At 39.6% G+C, this 26,303-nt stretch overlaps 1 protein-coding gene across 12 annotated transcripts in view; it reads right to left on the bottom strand.

Moving 5' to 3' along the window:
- Positions 1-26,303, bottom strand: part of ERC2 (ELKS/RAB6-interacting/CAST family member 2) — a 936,036-nt gene that overhangs the window by 429,734 nt on the left and 479,999 nt on the right. The window lies entirely within an intron of this gene.

Below are 26,303 nucleotides of genomic sequence, written 5' to 3'. Positions count from 1 at the left end.
GCATGTGTGGACAGGCATTGAGTGGGGGGATGACTTTAGGTACTGTGGCCAGGAAACCTCCCTAAGGTGGCAAAATATTGGGTAAGACTCCAAGGAGCCAGCCAAGAAGTCACCAGTAGAGATGCTCCCCAAATGCAGGGAACAGCCAGTGCAATTCCCAAGGCAAGAAAGGACCAACTACTTCTAAGGACTGGAAGGCTGCAGTGAGGCTAGCCCAGGGCAAGGGTCTGGAAGAGGGGTAGAACCTAGGACTGCAGAGGTAGGCAGGACTCAGGGAACAAAGGGCCCCTGGTCTATGACGGAGAATTTATTTTCTTCTAAGTGGTTGCTCTTCTAATTATTATTATTCTTCTGGATCATGTTCCTATTCTGAGATCATAATCCATTACTTTGATTTTAAAATAACAATTACAAGGTTCCAATCAAATACATTGTCATCACTTAGCTCAAACAGAATAACAATTTGGGTAATCATCGTGTTAAGTAAAGCCCTGGTGTTCGGATTAAGAGTTCTTAATGAATCTACAGGATGTCAAAGTGCAAAACCATAAAGTAAGCAAGTGAGTAAAAGACTACAGACAAAGGATGGGTTAAAAAAAAGTGGGGGGAGGAGTTATAGGCTTAATGTGGACTATTTCACCAGCAGCGTTTAGCAAAACATTCCACAGATTTAGGCAACCATGTCCATGGCAGCTGGTATAAATCTAATCTCACACGTGAGGAGGCAGGAGGGCAGTACAGAGGGCTCAGGAGCACTGATTCCAAAAGAGGAGGGTTGCAGAGCAGAATCTTTTGGGATCCTTCCTGACCCCAATTTCTCCTCCCCAGTATTGCTAAATCAGCTGCTGTCAATGAGCCTGGTTCCCAGAGCAAGCAAGAGAGAATCACTGCTCTGATGGAAATGTGCACAAGATGGGAATAGATGATACACAGCAAACATGTCAAGTTGAAACAATTACTAATCAAATGGAAGACACTCTCAATAAGAAACTTTTATTTCTAGTCCTCATAAAATTATATACTCGACTACTCCCTTCCACTCCAAGAAAATGAAATTCAAGAGAAGTGTTTATTAAGCTGAATGATCTTCTATCAGGAATTCCTACTAATGAAAATATTCTGAACACTGGTCTTTAAGAATATTTACAGTACCAGCTGAAGCAGTGATTTTAGTATTCCTAGTGACACTTATTAAAAGGATTAAGGTGAGAGAGAACAGCCATCTACTTGGTCAACATTGGGATTAGATAATTTTTCTCTGATATTTCCTTATTTGTATCCTATACAAATAGGTAAGGTACACATCTGAAACTACCAACTCAAGTCTATATGCTAATCTTCTTTTAGGAAATTATCTTTTGGTTACTATAAAGATGTTGAGAACAACCTCTTGCTTCCTAATTGAACAAGGATATAGTATTTCAAAACTCATCCCAATCTGGGGCAAGCACACTTTCCAGTTCAGGAAATAAGGTCAGTGCCCAGTAATAGGATGTGATAGGTCAGTGTTATTAGAGAGATTGTTTAAGTAGAGGACATTTTTATAAAGAAATACTTTTTATATCTTTAAAGCACACATTTAACTAGAACCAACTGCTAAATGTTTTTTACCCCAAGTACCACTGATAAAGAAAATAGACTATTATCATGAACATCATTTGCATAATGAACTCCCACAAAGTTCTCAGGGCAGTGTGAACATATACAGACCTTACTTTCAGGAATATTTCAGTTGTTTTTTCAATCCAAAAATAAAAAACAAACAAACCCCCAAATCCATGCATCCCTTAAAGCTTTCCTTTTTTTTCTAAATTTTTAAGTTTTTATTTATTTTTGAGAGAGAGACAGAGCAGGAGTAAGGGAGGGCAGAGAAAAAGAGACACACAGAATTCAAAGTAGGCTTCAGGCTCTGAGCTATCCGCATAGACCCTGATGTGGGGTTTGAACTCATGAACCATGAGATCATGACCTGAGTCAAAGTTGGACACCTAACAAACTGAGCCACTCAGGCACCCCTAAAGCTTTCCTGAAATACAAATAAGTGGCTAAGAAAAGTGGAAGACTGAAGTCTGGAAATTCAAATGCTGTCTGACTTGGGACATGAATGACTGGAAAAGAAAAACTTGGTTATGAATGGCACTACTCTGAATTTGGCTATTTGGATGCATGCACAGCAAGGTGATGAAAATTATCATCTTATCTTCATAGACATGAGCATCAATAGATATGTATAAAGTACACACACTCCCTTGAAGAAGTGCTATGGTTTTCAAATATATTTCTAGCAGCCGAACTCTTTCTTCTAATAAAAGCTTACTTAAAAGCCAAAAAGGAAAAGAAGGATTGCTCTGGTCGAGGTGGGAAAGAGATTAAGAGTGAGCAGAACCTCACCTACTAGACAGTCACTCTCTCAAGTATCCCTCAGAGAAGCCAAGGTTACCTGAAAGAACAGGTTGAAACAGCAATTTATGGGGTAGGAGGAGAGGGAGAGAATTCATAAAATTTAAATATATGAGATCCCCCAATAAAGACAAAATACCCCCACAGAAGCTCACTAGACACTTGCTGAAGGAACAACCAGTGTGGTTTTTGCTAGTAATAACTTCAGCATCTCCAAGAATAAAATCTGTAGGTGACTTATCAGTCCTGCATCTCCTACCATCTGCAGAAGTAAACCCACATGCATAGATAAACAGGGCTAACCTCCATACAGCTCTCAATTGTACTAAACTAAGGAAGTTAGAACTCCTGGGGTGCAGAATGCAAAGTCCTCTAGCAATATTGTCTGAGAAGAAAGTGTCATTGATACCCACTTCCCAAATTCTCACCCACGAGGCAAATCAGATTCTAAGCCTCTGCCAGAGACTGACCTGCTCCATGTTCGGAAATAAAGTTTCCTAGGGATAAGCTTTTTTTCTTCAGGGAAACACCATTAAAAATATATCCAAGATGCAAATTTTTAAAAAAGCAGTTATGGGGGCACCTGGGTGGCTCAGTCAGTTAAGCGTCCAACTTCAGGTCAGGTCGTGATCTCACGGTTTGTGGGTTTGAGCTCCACGTCAGGCTCTGTGCTGATAGATTTTGTGCCTGCTTCGGATTCGGTGTCTCCTTCTCTCTCTGCCCCTCCCCTGCTCATGGTGTGTCTGTCTCTCTCTCTCAAAAAAAATAATAAACATTAAATAAAAATGTTTTAAAGCAGTTATGGGGGAGGGGTTAGGTTGGTTGGAGAGTACAGTGGTAGGGTCCGTTTAAATTGACTAGTGTCATTAAGCAAGTCATGTCACATCATTAAGGAATTTGGATTAAATAAAAAAAATTCCAATAGGTATCAAGATCAACAATGGCTACTATATTAAGAATGAATATCATAGAGGACAGAATCCTGCTATTTTTTTCACTAGAACAGTGGATCAAATTAAAATTAAAATTAAAATTAGAAAGTATTCCCTAACTTATTGGTGAGAAAGTGTCAGGCTTTATGGCCTCTAGAATCACATAGCTGGGAGGCAGTGTGGAGCAAGAGGTGCATATGCTACTCTAAGTTCATATGTATATTGTGTATAAAGGAGAAAAATCAAAACTTCTTTTTTTTTAATCTCAGCAGAAACAAGATGCTGGTTTTTTTGTTGTTGTTTTGTTTTTACCTACCTTCTCTCAAACATCTTAAAAGATTGATAATATCCATTGTTGGAGAGGATACCAGAATCTAGCTCTCTCATATGATGTCAGGAGGAGTGTAACTTACAAAAATTGGTTATAAAATTATAAACTAATTTGGCAGTATCCACCAAAGTGTCCATACCTTTTTCCCAAGAAAACCCAATTTAGGAAAGTAGCCTACAAAAATGTCTGCACATACGCATGAATATTTATGCACAAAATTTTCATTACAAAATTTGACATTACACTGTCAAAGTAAAAATTTAAAAACTGCCAAATCATCCATCAGAAGGAAATTGGCTGAAGAAATCAAGCACATTCATATTCTGGAACTCCAAGCTAGCTAAGAAGATTAAGGCAAAACTGAAGTATGGACACAGAAAAACCTTTAAGACATATTGTTAATCAAAAAAGAAAGCAGGCAGCAGAATAATACATATAGTCTGATCTTATTTATGTTAAAATATAAAAGCCTATTTTAATGTTTATTTACACATATCCATGGAAATGGAAACTGCTGCAAACCCCACACCAGTCTGTAAACATTGTACCACTGAGGAACAGAATGGATCAGGGAAGAAGGGGGAGTTCCCATGTGTTACTGTATGCGTGTGTGTGTGTGTGTAAGTGAGGTATAAATACATATAAGAAAATGCACAGATATTAAGTATAAAAATCGCTGATTTTTGACCAATCAAAATATAGAGCATTGCCATCACCCAGCCTCATGTCCCTGACCCCTGAGAGGAAGTAGTCACTATCCCAGATTTCATCTGCATGGATTTGTTTTGTGTGTTCTTGAACTCATATACATGGAATCATACAGTACATGCCCTTTTGTGTCTGACTTCTGACTCAGCATAAGGTTTTTGAGGCTTATTCATATTGTGCCTAAGTTCCATCTTATAGCTGAAATCAAGTGGTATTCCATTATATGAACATACTACAGTTTGATTAGCTATTCCCTTGTTAAATGGATATTTGGGCTATTTCCAATTTTTTGCTGTTGAGAATAAGGTTGCAATGAACATTCTTGTACCAATTTTTTGTGGACATATGGTTTCATTTCTCTTGGTTAAATAATAACTAGATGTAGGTATAACTGGGAGTGTAAAATGGTGTAACCTCTATGGAAGACAATTCTGGGATATAAGAATTTTCCAGGAGCCACTGAAGGGCAGGAGCTAGTAGCATAAACTCTGGAGCTAGGTTGCCTGGGTTCTCATCAGAAGTCCACCACTCTCTAGCTGTGTGACTATGAATAAGTTTCTTAACCTCTCTGTACTTCAGCTTCTTCATATATAAAATGGAAATAATTGTAGCTAACTCATAGGGTTACTGTGAAGAGCTAATAGGTTAGTACAGGTAAAATGCTTACAACAGATTCCAGCATGTTTCCTCTGCTTCAGTCTTAGCTCATAATATAAATGTGATCATGTCTTGTGTAATGTCATGAATACATATCTAGTGTCTTACTTCCCACATTGGAATAGCAGCTATTTGAAATGCCTCAAACAATGGACTTTGACGTTTTTTTGTTTTTTTGTTTTTTTTTTTTTTATTTATTTTTGGGACAGAGAGAGACAGAGCATGAACGGGGGAGGGGCAGAGAGAGAGGGAGACACAGAATCGGAAACAGGCTCCAGGCTCCGAGCCATCAGCCCAGAGCCCGACGCGGGGCTCGAACTCACGGACCGCGAGATCGTGACCTGGCTGAAGTCGGACGCCTAACCGACTGCGCCACCCAGGCGCCCCTCAAACAATGGACTTTGGAATGCATTATCAAACCCTCTGTGTCATTCATTTAGCTTTCAGTGTGCTTTACTTAATAATAAGATGAGATGCATTCCTGTAAGGCTAACCTAATGGAAGCATTGCAGGAAGGTCACGACAAGCATGGGTAAGTGAGCTGGGATCCTGAAGTGACTGCACAAGTAGATGGCCACACACACAATGGAAGCTAACAATGAGTATTGCATGCAGAATTTCTGATAATAACGGCTTTTACTGTAACCACTGAGATGATTCCACTTTTTTAAAGCTTGCAAATACCATTCAGTATTTCTATACATTTTAGAAAGCTACATAACTATTCCAAAGATATTTTTATAGCACATACAAATGTGCTAAGTGTCATGAGCATGATAGTCCTACCTGAAAGACAAAGTATCTGGCCATCTGTGGCTACTTGAATCCAGCTCTCCTCCCAGCAAAGAGCAGCAAGTAGGGCCAAGGTCTTAGGACTTAGCTCCAATATGACTTAACTCCCCCTCTTCTAGAGCCCATATGCACTCTCCCCTCCCTCCACTGTTGACTTCCCCACCCACACTGGGAAAACCTACAAAGCAGGTCACACAGCAGGAGCTGGTCACCATCAGCAAGAGAAGGATTTGTTTTTCTTGTAGATATTTCACTCTGGAGAAGTTCCGAAGGGCTGACTTCCTTCAACTGTTCTCCCTTATTCTGGCCCCGAAGAACCTCCTCCCTTCAGATATCAGTAGAGCACCACCCTAAGAATGGATGCACCTCAATGGCTGAGTACCTACACTAAAGAGAGCAGATAGTAGGGGACTCCTATGGAAGACCCCAAGGAGAAAGCCAGGTGCTCTCTGATACCCCTTGTCCTCCTCCAGATGCATTTGGTAGGACTGGCATGTACCCACAGGACACTCAAAGGGAAAAGGCTGGCCTGTTTTTCATACTACTCAGGACTCAGTGTTTAATCCTGGGGCATCTAAGAACAAGACACTGTTGCTGGTGAGCAAATCATACACAGTTACAAGGGTCACATGACCAAAAAGCCTGGCTCCCATTTACTATTCATCAAACAAATGTCTTGCTGCTTAGCTTCCCATGTAGGTGTCATGACCCAGAGAGCACAGACTGGTCATGTAGGTCTGAGAATGGTAGCCCTGGAGTGATTGTTTTTCTCACTGCCAAGTGATAAATGTGTTGTGATGTTCTACATTACTCTCACTGTAGACTGGACTATATGCTCAGGCTTCTCAGCCCATATGGTCCAAATTGGCATCACCAGGAGAACCCAAAGCAAGGTTGACAGACCCACAAGCATCCCCTACTGCAGGACACCATGGCTCCACCTATCCCATGGTGCTTTGGTGCCCTGCAGGAATGCAGACAGGGAAACCCAGAGTATGCAGACCCTTTGCCTCCATCACTCCTGTTACCACAACACCTCAAGTCACCATTATTTCCTGCCTAGACCATGATGCTCTTCTCTCCTCACTGGTCTCCCTGTTTCTGCTCTTGTGCCCCCTTTAAGCCATTCTCCAGCCAGCAGCGAGAGGGAGTGTTTCAGAACAAGTCAGATGATGTCCTTGCTGATGTACAATCCTCCAACAGTTTCCCATTTCCCAGAGAATAGAAACACACATCTGTGGAACCAACCAGCCTCATCCCACATGATTTTCACCTTTACCCACGGAATCCAAAAGCCAGTCTTCTTTCAGTCCCTCTCACCACGGAGCACAGACATGTGCTGGTCTCTCTGTCTGGGGCTCCCCCACCTTTTCCTCTTATAGCCATCACTCCTCCTCTGTGGCTGACTTTGATCCTTCAGATCTCAACTTCAATGTCTTCAGAGTCTTCACAGGGGCCTTTTCTGGGCATCAAATCCAACAATATCCCCTCCCTTCACCAAAACTGCTACAATCACACTCCATGCCCTTCCTCTAGTGCACCCCCCACAACTTGTAATGATACATTTATTTGCATTTTTCACTGATTACTGACTGTTGCACCACCAGGCAGGCATTACTGTCAGAACAGGGCCAAATCTTGGGGTATTCACAACACTGAAGGAATAACTTCTAACCTCATCCTCTCTGGCCCAGGCTACCCTCACCTCCAAGTTGGGCAATGATGCCAGCTCCAATTGGTCCATCTAATTCATTCTCTATAGGAGAGGGGAAAGAGTATCTGATACACAAACAGAATCACATTTCTCTGCTGCTTAAAACTTCTCATTGGATTTCCACTACCTGTGGAAAAGGTCATGCTTCTTCTCATGACTCCTACTAGGTCTATCTTCTGCCTCTCCAAGTATTATCTCAACCTACTCCCTCTACTCAGCCACACTGGCCTTACATTTGCACCCTCAATACACAGAGTTGTAAGATCCTCAGGACCCCTGCACAGCATTTTCCTCTTCTAGAAAGTTCTTCACCTCATTCCCATCTCAGCCCTTATATCACAGGTAATTCATATGTATCCCTATTAGGAGGTCTTCTGGGAAGCCTTGGTCAGTCTAGAAAGTTGGATCCTCATATTACAAATTCCCAAAATATGCTGTGCTTGCCTTGCTAAGAACTCAACACATTTCTGATCCTTTAATGTCTTCCCTGTTCTGCTATAAGCACCCTCTTTACAGTGATCACAACCATCTTATTCTCTTCTTAAAGAATCCAGCACAATGCCCACTCTGCTGTCACTAACAGAGTTATTCTGGATTGAATTTAATTCTAAAACCTGCTCCTGTTCATTCAAAGGATGAAACAGGTCCTTTGTGTTGGCTAGGTGTTTTATGTGAACCCATAAAATTATTTAGGAATGTGTATCTAGGGATTTATATGAATTAAGGTTGCCCTCATATTTGTTTCCAGAAAGGCATTTTCTATAAAGAAGAATTCAATTTCATGTAATGAATATCAGCTTATTGTCAATGAGATGGTATCTAGTCAAAGTGAAAAGAAATCAGACTGGACAGCTGATAAATACAACTGGGCATTACTACCTGCCACCAGCACAACAACAACACAGGTTCTCATTCCTATAAATGTATTTTTTTGAAATTAAATCCAAGATCTAAAAATACGTGCCCAAAAGAAATGATCCAGTACAGTATCTCTTTCCTAATTTAATTCATAAGCAACAGATGGCTTTTAAAAGTCTACATGGTTCACAGCAATCTGATGGCCTTTTTTTCATTTATGCTGCTGAGAAAAGCTTTCTGAAGTCTAAAAATAGGGATTAGCAAACTTTTTTCTATCAAGGGCTAGGCTAGTAAATATCTTAGGTTTGGGGAACCATACAGCATCTGTAGAAAGTAACCAACTTTGCTTCAACTTTGTCCTAGTACTATGAAAGCAGCCACAGATAACATACACAAAAATGGGCATGGCTGTGTTCCAATAAAACTTTATTTACATGAACAGGTGGCAGGGCTAGACTTGGCCCATGGGCTACAGTTTGCTGAACCCTGGTCTAGACATGTTCTAATACTCCTATGTAGTAATGATAAGCACAGGCAGCACATGCGCACATCATTGGAGGTGCTCTAAGCACCTTACACTTATTAGCTCACTTAATACTCACAACAACCCTATTAGGCAGGTCCTTTGATTATTTCTACTACTGATGAGGAAACTCCCCAAAGTCGTAGTGCGAATGAGTGCAGAGGCAGGATTCTCGGTCAGTCTAGCTCCAGAGGCCACCTCCATCCCCTCAATCTCTGTACTGTGCCAAACAACTGTGGAGAATGTTGCCGAGTTCCTTCATACCACTCTCACTTTCTCTTCTCCCAGGCCGCCCCCAAAAGGTCTAAAGAATAACAACGGAAATTCTCAGAATACAATCTCTGTTCTGTAGTCCAGCCACTTTAAGGCACACCACTCCCAACTTTATAGGATGCCCTGAGCTGCAACTCGGTTGGCTATTAGAGAACTAGATACACATGAGGTAATTACCCAAGAATATTGGCTCTCTACCAGGGGAGCCTTGGAATGGAAGGTGGGAGCTTAACAGCTTCAAACTTCATGGTGGCAGCAACAGTTACTGAAATGAAGACCTAGCTCCGAAGCAGAACACAAAACCAACAAGGACGCCATGCAATTTCCCTATTAATTTCCGTTCTCTGAACCCGTTAACCTCAATGTGACCACTTTCTGAACAAATTATTTGGTTTTATGGATGAATCTACAATAAGAAATGTTTAGTGTATTTCATATCCTGGTACTTCACTGCATCATAATGAGTTTGGCTCTTCCTGTACAGACAGATTTAATCAGAGACAAAGAGTTTAGAGATGATAAAATAAGTGAAGATAAAAGTAGATGCTCAACAAAAAGGGGAACTAAGAAGAAGCCAAAAGGGCAAGAACAATAACAGATAACAGGTAACAGATCTTAGGACAGAACTTCTGGAAACATGGGGGCAAACTCAAGTTAGGGCTAAGACATAAGGTTAAAACTCCTCTCCAGTTCCCAACTCATATCTTCTTGCACATCACTTACTTCTCAAATAAAAAAAAAAATCTAAACACTTTAAAAATAAAACATTCCTATAATTGCCACAATTCCAGGGAGTATTGTATTCTTCTAAAAGCCTACAACTCCACTGTTAGACACAGGCACATTAGGGCCAATTTGGTAGGGTGTCAGTTGTATTTACAGTTTGGGGTAATATAAAAACATATGGAAACTGTGAAAATTGACCCCCGGGGGGCTAATGTTGGAGGAAACCAACATTCCACAGTCTGGCCAGAGGTTGGGGGCGATTTGCCCAGACAATATACAGCCAAAGCAACCTATGAGCACAGGGGCACTTCATGTATGCAAGACCTATTTTTATTGCATCCAATCTGGAATTGGTCTGCAGCAGCCCAGACATAAAACAAAGCAGAGGTATAAGAAGATAAAAATCTTATATGCTGATTTTCCAAATTAAAGTACAGAAATAACGTGTCAGAGTTTATATTATTTCCTACCAGAAATCAATGTTAAAATATTGCCATATAATAAAAACACCCTCTGTTTTTGGATGTCATATTAAGTGCTTAAGAACTATAAAAATATAACCTCAGTTAAACAAAACAACATCCTTACATGGAGAGTATTTTTATCCCCATTTCACAGATGAAGAACCTGAGGTTTAGGCTAACATCATATATCATACAGTTAATAAGTAGAAACCCAGAATTGGAAGGATCATTTCTATGATGCCAAAGCTCATGGTCTTATCTATTATGCTACATGAGAATAATAAAATATTATTGTACATTATTATGAGATCTTTGCCACTAAAGTAAATGGAGCATTCTAGCCAGACCCAGACATTCCTTTTTGAGAGTTACAATCTTTTTTTCTCTAAGAGGGAGGCAAAGCACTAATCTCAGTAAGTAAGTTATACTCTCTTTAGGATCTGGTCCAAGGTATGGCTTATCAGACCATCCCAAAGATAATCCAGACTAACACTAAGTCAGTTTTCCATTGCTGTGCAGCAACTTAACACAAACTTAGCAGCCTAAAACAACACTTATTTATTATCTCACAGCTTCAGTGAGTCAGAAGTCCAGGCACAGCTTGGTTGCTCCCACTGATTCCAGCCTTACCAGGCTGAAATCAAGATGTTAGCCAGACTGCATTTCTTATCTGTTGGCTTAACTGGAGAAAAATGTGCTTCTAGGCTCATTTGGGTTGTTGGAAGAATCCCTTTTTCTTGCAGCTGAATGAATGAAGTTCCTAGTTATTACTGGCTGTTGGCTGGAATTGGAGACAGCCCTCAGGTTCTAGAAGCTGCTCGTAGTTCCTTGACATGTGGCCCTCTCCATGGGCAGTTCACAGTATGGCTGTTTGATTCTTCAAGGCCAGCAGACAAATCTCTCTCCAGTCTCCTAAGATGGAGTCCTATACAAGGTGAAGTAATCACGGGAGTGCCATCCACCGCCTTTGCCTTATAACATACCTTGTCCAAGGGACTGGCACTCACCACCTTTGCCACATTCTATTGGTTAGATTCAAGTAACAAGTCCTGCCCGTGAGGGGGATTATACAAGTGGGTGAAAACCACAGAACAGAATAAAAACAAACAACTTTAATTACTTAAAACTTTCTAAACCTTTATTTTATTTTGTTTGTGCTAATCTTTCAAAGTACTTCATAATCTTTTTATTGTCCATTTCAAACTATTTAGCTCAGTATCTATCTAACAGACTTCATTTTTCCATTTCTCAAACTTCTTCCAAACCATATTCACCAGTGCAACCTAAGGCATTTGGAAGGTATAACTTATGGCCAATGAGGGGTTATGGAAATTTATGCATCCTTTTACTTTCCCAAGTATTTATCCCCATGACAACACACTGCAAAAATAAATGCCTGTTCTTTCCACTCTTTTTCTCATAACTCAAATCTCTTCTAACTTAGTCTAATGACAATGAGTAAAACAGAATCACTGGTGGGTGGCGGATGAAATGAAAATCAGTGAAGGATAACAAAGTGGCAGAATTACCGGCAAAGGGGGCATAAGCCACTTCCCCCCAATTACATGAGAAGGCAGAACAAACCACTTCCCCACACAATTGCCTCAGCACAATTAACCACTTCCAAAATCCATCACTATGATGCCACCTGTTTCAATTCCACTCAATGATGTTGTTCTAACTCAGTGGTTTACAACAGTGTTCTGGCAGCACTAGCTCTGGGGGATGTCACTAATTTTTAGAAAAACAAAAACAAACAAACAAAAAAGGGTTAGGACCAAACAAGTCTTGAGGACTTAAATGTAAAAAAAAAAATGTGAACAGGTTTCTTATATCGCAGAACTTTCCAGAGCCTTTACTATTGTGAAGTGCACTGTGAATCTCTAAAAAGGAACATGGCAGGATATGTTTATTGATTTGACCCAAACCCTTTTCCTGTCCAAGGATCATCCCACTGAATTATTGCTCTGATGTATAAAGTCCAAGGAATAATAGTGTTAATGAGAGTTTCTCAAGTTTTAGTTATTAGTGTATCATCTCAGTGATTTTTGCTATAACATGCACTACTTGTGCTACTTAATATTTTTCTTTAAATATTTTTACTTTACATACCTTTTAGCCTTAGATTCTTTCTAAGCAAGAATTAATGAAGTCATATGTTTATATTTGATCTGCAAGTTATGGATGTTCTATACAAAGAGGCATAATTAATAACATACGTAAGTGCTCATCTGTACCACATAAAAGCATCCTAATTTTTAAACACATAACTGACAATAACAAAGATTCTCAGGTACCACCAAAGTCATGACTAGAAATGATAGAGACAGCATTTAAGAATGAGGAGGAACAGAGCTAAATCCCCCTCTTCCTTGTATGGCCGATGATATTACTGCTCAGAGCAGTTCAGTGACTTACGTGTGCACACGCACACACACACACACACACACACACACACACTCAGGTAGTATGTCTAAAGCCCTCAGCATACTGAGGGAAGTGAGAGGTGAGTCAGTCCCCAAGTTTCATCATTAGAGCTTCCATTAAGATGTCTCCTTTTGTGCAGTACTAGTGAAAGTCACCCTTTCTGCTGCGGTTCAGCAATTTCATTATTCCTAGGGAGGTACAGAGCACTCATCTTCAGTCTCTCCTTAAGAAATTTCAGCCCTGACAGAATGGATGATTTTGCTTGGAAGCACAATAGTGCCCTTCCTTTGCTTTTCACCAGTGGGTCATCCAAGCTGAATCAGGATGGCCTGGATCAGTCCTTGATTTCAAGCTAGAAACAGGTCTAGAGTAACAGTGGGACAAAGTGAGCTTAAGAGCCATGACTTGAAGCCTGATTGCATGAGTTTAAATCTCTGATCAACCATTTCTTCACTGAAGGACCTAGGATGGGTGAATTAATTTTTTATATCAGTTTCCTTATCTGTAAAACAGGATATGAACAATAAAATAATACTTACTCAAAGGAGAAATATATGAGATAATATGAGTACCAGTATATACTAGGGGATCTATAAATGCCACCATAGAGCAGTTTTAATGATAAGGACAAGAGTAATGATACTAGTGGCTTCTGTTCTCCATGCTTCCAGGCTGGCTCACCTTTACTCAGTGACACCTGGAAAAAGCTGTTGGAAAGAAGGTTACCAATGCCCTCAACCCCAGGACCCAAGACTCACAAAGTGCCATAAAGGTGGCACCTATCTGAGGTGCTGGGTTATCTCAGTTCCACAATTAAAAGCTCAAACTTTAGGAGGCAGCATGACAGGCAGATTGAAGGGTTCTGGAGGTCATATGTGGGTCACGTGTCTGCCTCTGCCTCTACTGGTTGTGTGGCCTCCAATCTGGGTTCTGATCTAAGTGGCGCTGAAAACAATAAAGACATAAAGATGTAGCATCCCTTGTCTCCCTGGGTTTGTAGAGCAGGACTTAGCTCTGCTATGTAAGTTATGACAACTCCCAGCCACCTCTCAATCATAAAATATATTTGGGCAGCTCTTACTCCACCTATCCTTCTTATGAATCAGTGCATTCCTGTTCTCTCAATTGCCTATGGAAAGGTCTTCTACTTGATGACATTTACTCAAACCAAAACAGTCAGAGAGTACCAAGAGCCAGCCTAGACCTCTGCGCATTTCAGGAAGATTCTGAAAAATACAGTGAAGCTCTCAGGCTTCCTCCAGAGACTATCTGTAGACGCCTGAACCCTCTCATGCTTTCCTCTTCCTGACACAGCCTACTTCCTCAAAGGACCCAGTCTTCCACACTGGACTCATGGTAGGATCTTTACCTGGAGGGATGCAGGAAAACCCTAAGCATCCACAGGAGTTTTCTCATGCCCTTTCTACTTTCCACCTGGATGGCAAGACTTCTGGAATTCCCAAGGGCAGGGTACCCCAACTTTGAGGAATTGTGGTCACATCTAAAATCCACACAGCAGCCACCAGGACTCAGGTTCATCAGCATGCATGCTAAAGAAAGGTAGCATTTTATCGGCATATCTCTGGACAGGACAATGTATATGTTTATTACTCAGGACCACTCTATGATGTAGGTATTACCATCCCCATTATAAACTAGAAACATGAGGATGAGCAAGCAAGCAACTTGTTTGGAGGGCTCCTGCAATTAGAAGGAGGCAGAGCTGGGTTCCATCCCAACCTGTTAGACTCTACAACTCAGGTCAGTTTCCTAACCTGTCATTGTTCTTGGATTTAACTCACTTGCTAACACTTGCTAACCAGGATAATCCTCCCACGAAGATAAGAACAAAAACAAAAACAAAAAACTGCACCATTATCTGGCTATAAAATTTTTTTTTCCCAAAGCTATGCTACCACCGTTCTTCATCAGCAGTTCCAAGCATCTTTTCTTCTTCTTACCACAGAAAACTCAGCAAAAGCTCTGTTTCTTACACCAGGAGATACACACACACAAACATACACACATATACACATACATACACACACACACATATTTAGTTCACACACACATACTACTTAAACTTACTACACATAAAAACTTACATATACCTATGTATACTTATATTTCTTTCACACACCACACCTAAGTGATGACTGTGAGGGCATCTCTCCTTTAGGCAAAGGCTCTATCCATTGTATAAAATAAGACACCACAGGAGACTAAAAACCATCTGAGACTCTGTGAAGACAGACAGACAGACAGACAGAAGGAAGCTTGCTCTCACACTCCTCATGCAGCATTCAAGGAAATCATTTACCCAGTGAATAGCTGAGGCTTGGGGAATTATTGAAGTTGTATAAAATTCCTACAGGATAATGACGAATGACTGTATTAAATGTAGCTGTCATGTAATTTAGAAATAAGAAATAATATAAACTCACATTGTATAGACTAATTTTCCTACACCACTAAGTGATAACTCATATTAAAATTTTTCGTTTCTATGAGAAAAACATCATCAATATTAATTATATAAATAAGAAAAATATTTAAAATTTAAGATGAAGCAGAAGAAAAGGAATTCATTTAAAACTGTAAGTGTTCTGTTCTATTAATGTCTCAACCTCATATTTTCACTTTATGCAATGTTTCCTATTACTAGTGAGTTCATTTGCTAGTTTAAATACTAAATTATTTCTGGTTTTATTTTATAAAATGAGAATTATTTTTCATCCAAAGAAGAAATTGGAAACAAGAGAGATTTTCCCCTTTCCCAACTGAAGAAACTGAAAACCCCTATAAATTTAACATATCCAAGTTCAGCCCATGAGGAAAGCAACATTCTATTAGAAAATAACGTGTCAAATTCTTACTGCATGTTTGTACCACTTAACTCAAGTCCTATGTTGCTTGTATTTTTAATTAATTGATTTTCTTTCCATTTGTTCTTTCTCTTCTCTTTTTAAAAATACCACATTTTAATTTGGATCTTCTAAAAAACCAGGCTATCCATTTATGTCTTGGAATATAGAAGGGAAATAAAGAACTCTAGCTTTTCTAGATGTTGGGATTTAATTTTTACATTGTTGTTTTGTGGAAATCGATTAAAGGCAAAGTCCTGGCAACACGTGAACACATGATGGTTAAAAAAAAAAAAAATCACAAGTTTCTCACTGACTGAACTGTTGGGAATGGAATATTTTATGATACAGATTTACAAATCTCTATGAACTGGAAGCATTTCCTGGGCAATTAATCAAGGGGAACTTTTATGTAAAAACACATCTCGATTGAGTTATTCACAAACGATCCCACAAGCTGCAATGACTAATTGTAAGTCTCAGACCTGGGCAGTTTGCTGAAATGCTTTTCTTCAGGCCATTAAAAATACCATGACAACATACAAATTCGACAAGAAGAATAAACTAACTATGGAAAGTTACAATTACAGAAAGGAATTATTCAAAGTATGTGACCCCATGCACAAAAATGATGCACGTTTATTTGATACTGCAGACTCTACTCTATTTTTTCCCTTTGATAGGTCTGTTGTAATTCTCCCTAACATTAATGAGAGATATGTGCTAAAAATGAATAGCTGCTAATTCTAGCCATCTGTGCATTCCTGGTACAAATAAAATTGAATGTCATCACTACCCTATTGGATTTCTCGGTAATGCTCTTTGCTGATAAGAACTTTGAAAAAATACCAATGGCTTTTTTTTTCTTTTTCTTACTCATACAAAGCATGCCCATTCCCCTTGCTACATAAAGGAGTCTATTCTACTCTGAATCCAGGCAGCCACTAAGAGGTGGGGTGAGATAAATCCCTGCTTATCAAGATAACTGTTTCCCCACTCGGTATAAATGGAGACAAAGTATAGCCAGACTCGAATGATTAAAATGGCCAAATTCTTAGCAGGTTAACTCATTACTTTTCATCCTTCTCTTGCCAGCCCTGAAAGCTAAGTAGCTGTCTTAACAGCCTGCAGCAATCACTTCCAAACAACTCTCTTGCCCTACAGCTACGCTAAAACGGAGTTAATTCATTTTCCCTTTATGAATTACTGGCTGTCAAGAATTTGAGAAAGGTCCCAGGCTTTAATGGAGACCTCTGAAAAGAGAGACCATGTGCTAGAGAACCCAAGAAGGTATGCTGGGGAGCCAGAAAAGCTGGAATATTGGAAAGGCACTGGTTAGGAATTGGGATACATATATATGCATGTATATATAATACACACACACACACACACACACACAATTTATCAGAAGAGAGGTTCATGGGACTATCTCCAAACATAGCCAAGCATCTCTTCACTGAGAACTGGGAAAATACAGCAAGTACCACAGGCCAAGTAGTTACAGCTTCACTTCCCTGAGCAGCCAGCCAGTCAATCCTCAGCAAGCCAAACTTTGTTAAGGGCCCCTTCATCCACCCTTCTGAGAGGTGTGTGTTAAGTCCTGCTTCAGAAAACCCAAGGGTCTAATGATCAGGTGGATCACTTCTTCCTCTCAAGCTTCACAGAAGGCCTTGGTGATTGGGATCCTCTCATAGATTTGATCATTAGATCTAGTTTTATATGACATATGATGACAGAACTGCTAAGAATATTTATTAGCTTGGCTAACAACTAAAGAAAAAAACGGTAATCACAGCTCTCTGGAGAGGCTTTTTAAATTTCATTTTATGGCACTATAAAATGAGGCCATACCCTGAACATTTAAAGGGGCAAATTATTTGGTTGGAAGTGGCTCAAATTTTGAAGTTCAGTCGTATCGATAGACAAAAGCTAAGAGAATATTCAAGGTAAAGTCCATTTCTAAGGTAGCTAAGATATCACGAAAAGAGGGTAAGTATCCATTTGATACAAGTGACCACCTGTGTGTTTACAGTGTGTATGTTTGGCATCAAGATTATACTTTGAAAAAGTTCTTCTTCATATTTAGCAAACTGTTCCTAATTCTAAAAACAAGCTATGCCAATGTAAAATTGTTAACCAGTAATTTATTCCTTAACAACATATTATAATAGTACAAATTCATGTGCTTTTCCTGAAAGCATAATTTTGTTAAATCTATCATCCTTCCAACTTACTAAAAAATGTTGACTATTATGTACTGGCAGAATTTTTTGAATAGAACATAGAAAATGCAAGTGTAAGATTACTAGTACGTAAGAGAATATAAGAAATCATGCATCTAATAAGGTCTAGCATCCAAAAAATATAAATAACTCTTACAACTCAACAATAAAAGGACTAATAACATAATTAAAATGGGCAAAGACTCTGAAAAGACCTTTCTCCATGAAAGATACACAAATGGCCAATAAGCACATGAAAATATGTTCACATCACTAGTCATTAGGTTAATGCAAAGCAAAACCACAGTGAGATACCACTTCATACTTCTAGGATGACTATGATCCAAAGATAGGCAGTAACACATGTTGGTGAGAATGTGGAGAAACTGGGACTATCACACGGTACTGATGGAAATGTAAAATAGCACAGCCACTGTGAAAAACAATTGGGCAGTTCCTCAAGAACTTGAACAGAATCATCATATGACACAGAAATTCCACCCCAAGATACATACCCAAGAGAATGAAGACAGATTTTTAAACAACAACTTGCTAATGAATGTTCATATCAGCATTGTTCAAACTAGCTAAAAACTACAAATAACCCAAAAGTTAATCAACAAATAAATATATAAACAAAATGTTATATTCATATAATGGAATATTATTAAGCAATAAAAAGGAAGGAAATACCCATGCTACAACATGAATGAATCCAAACATATTAAGCTAAGTGAAAGAATACAATCACAAAAGACCACATATTACATGATCTCATTTATATGAAATGTCCCAAATATGCAAATCCATAGAGACAGAGAGTAGACTAGGGGCTGGAGAGGGGGGATGATTGGAGAAATGAGTGTGACTGCTAATGGTTTCTCTCTGGTGATTAAAATTTAATTCTGGAATTAGTGGTGATGATTGCACAACCTTGTGAATACACCAACAACCATTAAATTATACGTTATAAAAAGGAATTTTACTATATATGAATTATACCTTAATTAAAAAATTATACATGCTAGTGATTAAAAAAAATAGTACAAGAGTTTATAAAAAGAAAGCCTATATTCCCCCCCTACCTCTGCAATAACCACTCCCACTGTTAAGCATATTTTGTCAATCTTTCCGGAGATTTTTTTTGGCAGATTGGACAAATAGATACACATACCCCTTTAAAAATAAAATAGATAATGCTTTACATTTTACAGTATTTCTTGGACATCTTCCTATATGAGGAACATATAGACTGGTGTGTGGGTAAAGGAGATGGAGAGAGCTGGCACAGCTGAAAGAAGGGATTTCAGGCAGTAGCTTGAAATCCCACCCTCTGGAGGAGCAATGACCTTTTTCTTAAATTTTCAAATGTTTACTGAACAACTCTTTCTGGATATCCTACATATATCTCAATATGCTCAAAACTAAGACTCTTTTTCATGTTTATTTACTCATTTTGAGAGAGAGAGAAAGAGGGTGGGGAAGGGCAGAGAGAGAGAATCCCAAGCAGGCTCCTCATTGTCAGCACAGAGCCCCACGTGGGTCTCAGACTTAACAACCGCAAGATCAACCTGAGCGTCTGACTTTGGCTCAGGTCACGATCTCATGGTTCCTGGTTTCAAGCCCTGCGTCAAGCTCTGTGCTGACAATGCAGAGCCTGGAGCCTGCTTTGGATTCTGTCTCCCTCTCTCTCTGCCCCTCCCCCACTCACTCTCTGTCTCTCCCTGTGTCAAAAATAAACATAAAAAAAAATAAACAACAAAACAAAACTAATACTCTTAACTATGGAGAACTGATGATTACCAGAGTGGGGGGTGGATGGGAGAATGGGTTACATAGGTGATGGGGATTAAGAAGTGTACGTGTGAGGAGCACTACATGATGCATGGAATCACTATATTGCACACTTGAAACTAATATAAAACTGTATGTTAACTAACCAGAATTAAAATAAAAGCTTTAAAAAACCTAATTATCCCCTGTCCCTCTCCAAAGTGAAAAATCACCCTACTTCTTTTGCAGTTTCTTCTCCATCAAGGTCATCCAAGATAGGGAGTCAAGAAGGAGTAAATGCTCCTTCCTCACACAATCTGCCGTTTTAATTTAATTTAAAATGTCTACCATAATAGTTACCTTCTCACTATTACTGCTGCCATCTTACCTCATGCCTTGTTGTCTTTGTCCAGATACTGAAATAGTTCCTATCTGGCTTCTCTGCTGCCAAATTATCTATCTGTCCTTTCATCCATCTTTCCATCCATTCATCCATCTAATCATCCAACAAATATTTATGGAGCAATAACCATGTGTTAGCAACTGAAGACACAAAGATGAAGAGGAAATTGTCTCCACCATTAGTTCAAAGTTTAGTGGAAGGGAGAAACATGCGGTTAGAAAATAACATGCTTTTTACAACATGAAGTACTGTCAGACAGAAGATGGAACTACTGACTTTGAGAGGATCAGAGGAAGACATGTGAATTGAGACTTCAAGGACAAGTAAGAGTTTTGTGGGAAAAGAGGAGGAAAGGCATGTTTAAGCAATGGGAAGAGCATGCTAGAATGTAGAGAAATAGGATAGGAAAGACCTAGCAAGTGTAGGATATGAGAAAAAATTCAGTGACACAAAGAGTAGAAAATAAGGAGGTGGAGGCGCTTTTTATTTATTTAGGGCTTTGAGATAAGACTTGAAGGCAACCTGGGGTCCAGAGTGTGAAGGATTCCATAAGCCAGGCACAGAGTTTCCTATGCTGCCCAGTGTGTGAGGAGGAGGCAACAAGGGCTTCTGGGCACAGGCGCTGCCTCACCTGCCTCACGTCCAGATTTCATCTGGAGTAGACGATGGTGGCAGGCTAGGACTCTCTGGAGGCTACTGCAATAGACCAAATGACGAATGGGGATAACAGCCATTAGAATGGGAAAAGGCACTGAGAGAGATGAAATTTGGGGGGATTAGACCCAGTGAGGGATGAACCAAGGTTTCTATCTTAGAAACACAGGTGGATGTTGTACCAGTTCCAAGACTCAATGCCAAGTATATGAAGTAGTGGGAACATGAGTGAAGGAAAGGGTGAAGACTCCAATTTTGGTTGTACTGGAATATGAGACAGAAACCCTTCTAAAACACCATTTCATTCCTCACTGCCTTCAGGACAAAAACAAATTTTTTAAATTGTTTTTATTATAGCATGCAAGAGCACCCAGGTGCGTTTGTATCCACGTCTCTTGCTTTTGAGAAAACCTGGGTTCAGATACATAGTGATGTTGAGAAGGGTACCAATAACCTCACTAAGCTTCAGTTTACTCATCTGCCCATTGCAAATTAATACTCCCCGTATTACAGGGTTGTTGGGGACTAGAAAGAATATTTCACACTAGTGTCTTCTTCACAGAGCCTGGCCCATGGGAAGTGCTTAATGAACATCAGCAAAGTTTTCTAAGGAAGGCATTTAGAATTATCTTTCCTCCAAATTATGTTAAAAATGTAGGGTCTTTTGGAGTGCCTGGGTGGCTCAATCAGTTAAGCATCTGGCTTCAGCTCAGGTCATGATCTCGCAGTTCATGGCTTCGAACCCTGCGTCAGGCTCCATGCTGACAGCTCAGAGCCTGGAGCTTGCTTCAGATTCTGTGTCTCCCTCTCTCTCTGTCCCTCCCCCACTCACACTCTGTCTCTCTCTCAAAAATAAACACACACACACACACACACACACACACACACACACACACATATATATATATATAGAGAGAGAGAGAGAGAGAGAGAGAGAGAGTCTTCAGAAAGGTCTTGTGTGCTTTTAAACTTTACAAAATTGCTTATTGATAAAAACAATTTACAAATAACACTTAAAATGTTGAGCAGTTGAGGAGAGTTATGTTAGTCATTCTACCCAAAGCATCTTCATTTTAAAGGACTGAACAAAAGTAAAGTGTCTATGAGAGGTGAGAAGGTAAACTCAACAAAGTGACAAACAATGAACAGAAAAGAAATCCCACTCTCCCCAACAGCTATGAGAACTGAGAAGCTAACACAGATCCTCTCTATCAGGCACACAGATGAAGTTATTAAAGCTTAAAAGTTTAAAAATAAAACAAAAAACCCACCCATATCTGCAGGAGGAAAACACTACATTTTGGTGGCCTGATACCTACCTCTGGACCTAACCATAACGATTAGGGAGAAATGGTTCCAGTATGATGACTGCCTGGACAAGGGCACGAGTGCATAGGTCTGAACTCTCAGCCTTTTTTTATGTGCTGCCAACCCTCCTCCATGCCTCAGATAAGATCAAGGCAGCTATAGACATTGTGCTACAGAAAAGACCATCTCTCTATCAGGGAGTTGTATTGTTTGTGCTGTATTTTTTTTTTCCTTTTTTTCCAAAAGTAAAGTCATCATTTATAATAATAAAAAAAAAAGGCTTTCATTTCTTTTCAGCTTTTATGCTGCTGGGATTCTTTGACCACACTGTGTGGGGCCATGAAGAACTGTCCCAAGAATGATTCCTGGAAGAAGCAGAAAACCCCTCCTGGAAATACATCTTTTCTCTTGGCCGCCTCCCCAGTATTCCCGTACCGGGAACTGTCTTAAGCAGGCAGGAGGATGGATGGCCTGAGGTCTTCCCCCAGCTCTGCTGTCCATGTTTCTTGAAGCCCATTTGAAGCTGATGACTGTCTCTAGCCTACAAAGGGGCTGGGGCCTCCACAGAGGCCCGCTCACCAAGCCTACTCAAACTCACTTCAGAAAGAGAACTTCACATCCCTGTTCAAGAGAGGGTGAAGACGCAGACCAGCAGCTCAAAAAAAGGCTACTACATCTGCCAACACAAACAGCTTCTCAACTTCCATTACAAGAGGTTTTCATCAATGGTTGGAATCCTTTATGTTATAGAAATAGTTTTCCGCCCCAAAAGAAGCACATTAAAGAGTAGTCCCTACAGTATCGGGAGTTCTTGAGCCAAACCAATTTATCCTAGCTCAAAACTTCTCACTGTGGAATAGAATGCAGTGGTTGATTCTGGGTTCTGTAGTCAGAACAGCTGAGTTTGAATCCTGACTCCACTAATTAATAGCTGTGTGACAATGGGCAAGTTACTTAACTTCTCTGAGCCTGGCTGTCCTCATCTCAAATGGGACCAATAATAGTACTGTCTTGGAGTTACTATAAAGAAAATGTGTGATCAACTCTAAAGAATATAACATCATGCACAGGATCAAGTAAGTACTCAATTGAGTCTTTTGTTTTCTCTGCTACAATAACAACTACAGACTGCTTGAGCAAAGTATTTGCCACCACACCTTTATGTTCTTCCTGCTATTAGAGTATGTAGGTTTTATTTGTTTTCTTGTCTTGCTGGCTCTTGTTAATTTGTTAGTTTCTTCTAAAAACTAAAGGATCGATATACAGGCTGCTAATTTTTGTGTTTTGTCTGTTTGCTTATTTTATTAATTATCCTTGCATCTCTTAAGCCTGTTCCTCCCTTTTCACCTCTAGGGCTACCACCTTATTTCAGTACCTCTGTTCCTTCTAGCTTGGGCTACTGCCTAGCCCTCCAGCACTAAGATTCTATATTCCTTCTGGAGGATACTCCTGCCTGCTATTCCCAGACTCAAAAAGTTCAAAATCTTGAGCTAAGCACTCAATGCTTTCCCTGTCCTGGCAAATCTTTACTGCTTACTCTTCCCCCCATTCCAGAGCTTAAGCTACAGAGTCCCCTGCCCTCTCTCCTGAACATTGTACTGTCTCAGCCCTGTTGCCTTTACTCATGCTCCTCACCTAATTCTACATCTGATAAAATTCTTTTCATTTTTCTGGTCGAGTGCAAATACCATCACATTCATAGAAGCTTCCCTGACCCCTCTATCCTCTGAATGCCCATGACATTCTTGTTGAATTTGGCATACTCTGCCACGGGGAATGCCTCTTTGTCCAATTCTAGATTTTCATTCCTATCTGCCTACTAGACAGAGCTGCCTAGCTATCCAAAAGTATCTAAAACACAGGCTGGACAAAACCTCTCTGTTCTTAGCTCCTGTCATATTTCCACACCTGTTCCTACATCCTGCAACGTTAGGCAGGAATCTCAATCATGTAGGCAGGTCTCACTAAACCCAGGGAAAGCTGAGAAATTAGGCTTCCTAAGAAGAAAAAAAGATTCCTGCTGGGTCTTACAGAGAAGGGTATGGGAAAGCCATCTTGGGTCCAAGGAGACTCTAAACACAGGGCTGTTTTATTGCCCCAAATAGCGATAGCTATCTAATCTTCCACCACCCCATTGCCTTGGTTCCCCTCTATGTAAGCTTCAAAGGCCCACATTCCACCTGTGTGTCTTTCTGTAGCATCTAATTATGCATAATTTCTATCCCCTCATAACTTCAGCTCTTTATAATTCACACTATTAATTCATTATACAAATATTTATTAAGTGTCTATTTTACAGGCACTGGCGTGGATAAGACAGGTTCTTTCCAGATGAAAGTTCCACTCTGGACTAGAGGATAGACGTTGAACAAGAATTAAGTCTGTGCTTCATGTTCTAGTGGGAAGTTACATGAATTTATAAGAGACCTGGGCTTGGCTAGCTCCAGTAAAAGGCAAACAGAGGAAGTGACATTTAAACTTCACCTGACCTAGAAAAAAGTAGTTATATCCATACTTCATACCTTACAGTAAGATGAATTCCAGATGGTTCAAAGACTAAATGCAGAAAATCAAACCATAAAAATAACCCCCCTAAAAAACAGGACAATTGTTCTTATGACACAAAATTCAGAAGATATAACAGAAAACACTGAATATTTGACTACATAAAAATAATTTGTAGTAATTTCTGTATAACAGAAACCACCATTAACACAAAAGAAAAAGCAAATTGGCAAGAGGAGCATTTTAAAGTCAAATCAGGGGTGCCTAGGTAGCTCAGTCGGTTGAGTGTCCCACCTTGGCTCAGGTCATGATCTTGCAGTTTGTGAGTTCGAGCCCCGTGTCAGGCTCTGTCCTGACAGCTCAGAGCCTGGAGCCTGCTTCAGATTCTGAGGCTCCCTCTCTCTGCCCCTTCCCCGCTCATGCTCTGTCTCTCTCTGTCTCTCAAAAATGAATAAACGTTAAACAAAAATTTGAAGTCAAATCAGACAAATGGGTAATTTTTCTAATATATAAAGAGCTTCTAAAAATAAATTTAAAAAAGAATATGACAAATTATAAACTTTTTAAAGATACCCCATCTTCACATGTAATAAGATAAAAGCAAATGAAAACTACACTTAAATGCCATTGTTCTCCTTCCATAGTGACAAAAATAAAAAGCATGAAAACCACATTGCATTGACAGAGTTAATGAGAAATAGGCTCTCTTTTATATTGCTGATTGGACTATAAATGGTTTAGTCTCTATAGAAGGCAACTAGAAAAATTAGAAATATATTGTCCTAGCAATTCCAAACCTAGGAATTTATCCTACAGACATATTCATATACATATGAAATTAAGCCTATTCAAAGTTATTAATTATAGGAGTCTATATGAGGGGAGGGGGAAATTGAAACAATCTAAAAATCCTCAGGAGGAGATTGGTACAAAAAAACAGTACGCAAAGGTTAAAAGGAATGGAAGCTTTCATGTATGGATACGGAAGAATCTCAGACATTTCATTTTTAAAAAAAGAAAGTCAAGGAACAAAACAGTCTGTATTCCATTATACCACTTGCATAAGTATCATTCTATAACTCCTATCAATTTGCTTCCATCTTTCTAGATGCTGCTTCTAGGAATAGTTCAAGTTACACCAAAGTGCCTGGTACAAAGCATACTTACAATTACTATTTGATGAAAGTAAGTCAATGAATATAGGAAACTAATGGATGAAGGAACATGTTTGGATACTTGGCCTCTAAATTCAATGTTAGGTCCTTTTATGCACAGATACAGAAAACCAATGGCTGAATCTTAGCTACTTTGTTCCAGAAAAGTCTAAAATACATCCTTATGTAAGACAAAGATTACTTTTAAATGGACATAAGATGAATTTTCTAGGTTTACTTACTCACATCCCTCAGGAAAAAAAAAAAAACATTCAGTAGGGCAAGGTTGTTTTCCACCTTAAGCCTTTTATTCTAGCAACTGAATTTTCTATAACTAGGAAAGCCAAGGAGGCTGCCTGGTCAGATTGCCTCCCACCTTTCTCTTGTGTGAACTCCCTCCTCCCACCTGCTATTCTTGTCATGAAAATCTTCATCACAACCATCACCACTTAATGAACATCTGCTGTGTGCCAGGCTGTGCTCCATGCCCAGCATGCATTCTGACCACAAGCTCCTGAGGGATACATGTAATACACTGTCTCCATTTTACACACACAAGGATAGGCTTAAAGACCTGTGGATGTGTGTCCGACATGCCACAGCAATGAGGATGCT

The sequence above is a fragment of the Neofelis nebulosa genome, chromosome 4, assembly GCF_028018385.1.
Source record: "Neofelis nebulosa isolate mNeoNeb1 chromosome 4, mNeoNeb1.pri, whole genome shotgun sequence".
In the NCBI taxonomy this organism is placed as follows: domain Eukaryota; kingdom Metazoa; phylum Chordata; class Mammalia; order Carnivora; family Felidae; genus Neofelis; species Neofelis nebulosa.
This window is presented reverse-complemented; position numbering and strand designations above follow the sequence as displayed.